The sequence below is a fragment of the Trachemys scripta genome, chromosome 10 (assembly GCF_013100865.1).
Source record: "Trachemys scripta elegans isolate TJP31775 chromosome 10, CAS_Tse_1.0, whole genome shotgun sequence".
Classification (NCBI taxonomy): domain Eukaryota; kingdom Metazoa; phylum Chordata; order Testudines; family Emydidae; genus Trachemys; species Trachemys scripta.
Genome location: NC_048307.1, coordinates 67,672,485 through 67,675,151, shown reverse-complemented (window position 1 = coordinate 67,675,151; position 2,667 = coordinate 67,672,485).

The following is a 2,667-nucleotide window of genomic DNA, read 5'->3' as shown; positions in this document are numbered from 1 at the left end:
AGCTTCAGTGCCAACATTTGCAGCCCTCAGCTGTATTCACTGGATTTTAATTTCAGAAGTGCATAATAATTTCTATTTCAATATTTCAAAAATGTACAAAATATTTTAACTAAAATAATTATTAAACTTAAAGTTTTATGTTGTTTGTCACAGGTACATTAAAATATAAATTTGGTAAACATTAATTTATATTTCAACTGCAGAATTTCAAGAAACTGAAAAAATATTTATCTTAAAATTATTAAACAGTAAATTTGAGTTGTTTAGTCCCATGTGTATTACGATATACATTTCTATAGCTATCACAACTCTGTACACTTTGTGCAGTTGTACTTTTTCCACTTATTATTTAAGGTGATATTTTGAGTGTTTCTCTCCAGAAGACAGGACATGTGCCCAATTGCAGGTTTCATACACTACCTTAGAAAAGTAGTCAGGTGTCATTGTGATGGGTTGGGACACAGAGATCCCCTTGGGACTGTCACCTGACGTGCTGAAATTACCTCTGAGCCTGTTTTCCCTGCCAGCTAGGGACTCCAGAACCCTGGCTCGTTGAGCCAGACACACTAACCTGCTGCAACACAGACCCAGGTGTGGTTCACGCCCCCAAAGCTGCAGACTTTAACTAAAAACTGCTCAGCAAGTTACCTATCTCCAGCACCCAGACACCCAACTCCCAATGGCACCCAAACCCCAAATAAATCCGTTTTACTCTGTATAAAGCTTATACAGGGTAAATTCATAAATTGTCTGCCCTCTATAACACTGATAGAGAGATATGCACAGCTGTTTGCTCCCCCAGGTATTAAACACTTACTCTGGGTTCATTAATAAACAAAAGTGATTTTATGAAGTATAAAAGGTATGATTTAAGTGGTTTCAAAGTAATAACAGACAGAACAAAGTAAGTCAGCAAGCAAAATAAAGCAAAAACACACAAGTCTAAGCCTAATACATTAAGAAACTGATTACAGGTCCTATCTCACCCTCAGAGATTTTCCAATAAGCTTTTCACAGACTAGACTCCTTCCTAGTCTGGGCCCAATCCTTTCCCCCCGGTATAGTCTTTGTTAGATCCAGCAGACACCTCAGGCATAGGCGCCGTCTTCCCCTTTGCCCGGTGGGCACTCGACCCTGCCCCATCTCTGCCTCTTCCCGCCCCTGCACAGCCCTTGCCCTGCTCCCATTCCGTCCCTTCCCCCAAGTCCCCGCCCCCATTCCACCACCTTCCCCCAAGTCCCCACCCCGCCCTGCCTCTTCTCCGCCTCCTCCCCTGAGCGCGCCCCATCCCTGCTCCTCCCCCTTCCTCCCCCAAAGTCCAAAGCGCCACCAAACAGGGAGGGAGGGGGAAGAGTGGGGCGTGGCATGCTCGGAGGAGGAGGAAGGCTTTCAAGTAACTAAGGCCATTTACAGCTGATTGTTTCTGCAGCATCCTTAATGGCCTCCACTTAACATGTTTATATCAGTGGTACAAGTTTATATCTTATTCTCCTAACTCCAGATATAGAAATAATACATGCAAACAAATAGGATGAACACACTTAGTAGATTACAAGCTTTCTAATGACACCATACAAAAAGCATATTCCAGTTATGTCATATTCATAACCATATTTCCATAAAGCATATGGAGTGCAATGTCAGAGTCATTTTAATTTACTAATTATTCAAAAAACATTTAACTTAATTCATACACGAGTATAAAATAATATTATTTTACTGAACATTGGCTAGAATTAATTTCTATGAATTTCACTTTCTAGATGGCTATAACCTGTAATCACATTATGGCTCTTACAGATGTGTGTGAGGTATTTATTCGTGTGGTGATATTACCACAAGCCTGATCCTTATCCAGGTTATTCCACCGTGCCTATATGTTACTGACCATCATATTTGTTTTTAATCTAGGAAGTCATTGTATGTTTCCTTAACTGCTCTATTATATGGGGGGGGGGGATGTATTCTCCTTTTTCCCTTTACCAACATTAGGAGAGGTGTGTGTGAAATATTTCACTGAATCAAGTTTCTTTCAACATCTCAGTGCATTGTTTCAGATAGAGAAGGGTAGCCTCATCTGGGCTTTACACTACACTGTGCCTTTCCCACACAGCTGTAAGAAGGGAATGCTGACCTCAGGGCTTAAATTCTTATAGAGAATTTCCCAGAGCGCCCCCGCCCCCAAAATGCTTCCAAAAAAAAAAAAAAACCCCTCCAGGAAGGCTGAAAATAGTTCCTGGAGCTCCGCTCCGGACAGCTCGTAAGCCCTGGTTGGGATGCACCATGCAATGAGGAACGCAGCCCCTCTGCCACCTGCGCCGATGCGCCTTATCCTGGCCACCACTGCACAGGGCTCACCCCACATACAGTAACTTTTACCGGCGCTGCCCCTCTCTCTCCTGGGGTCTCTCTCCTCTGCCGCCCCCTAGCAGCCCTCTCCTCCTTCTCAACACCCTTTCGCACCCTGTCCCTGCCGTCGCCTATCTGCCCCCTCCTCTCCCTCCCGCCCCCTCCATCTCCATTGCCCCTTTGGCCCCTGGACCCGTGCTGCCCCCTCGCAGCTCCCAAAGCACACTGTGACGGCAAGGAAGGGCAACGTCAGGGCAAGGCCTTCAGCCGATCGCACCGGGCATGCGCACATCGCTGGAGCGGCATGCGCAGTAGCGC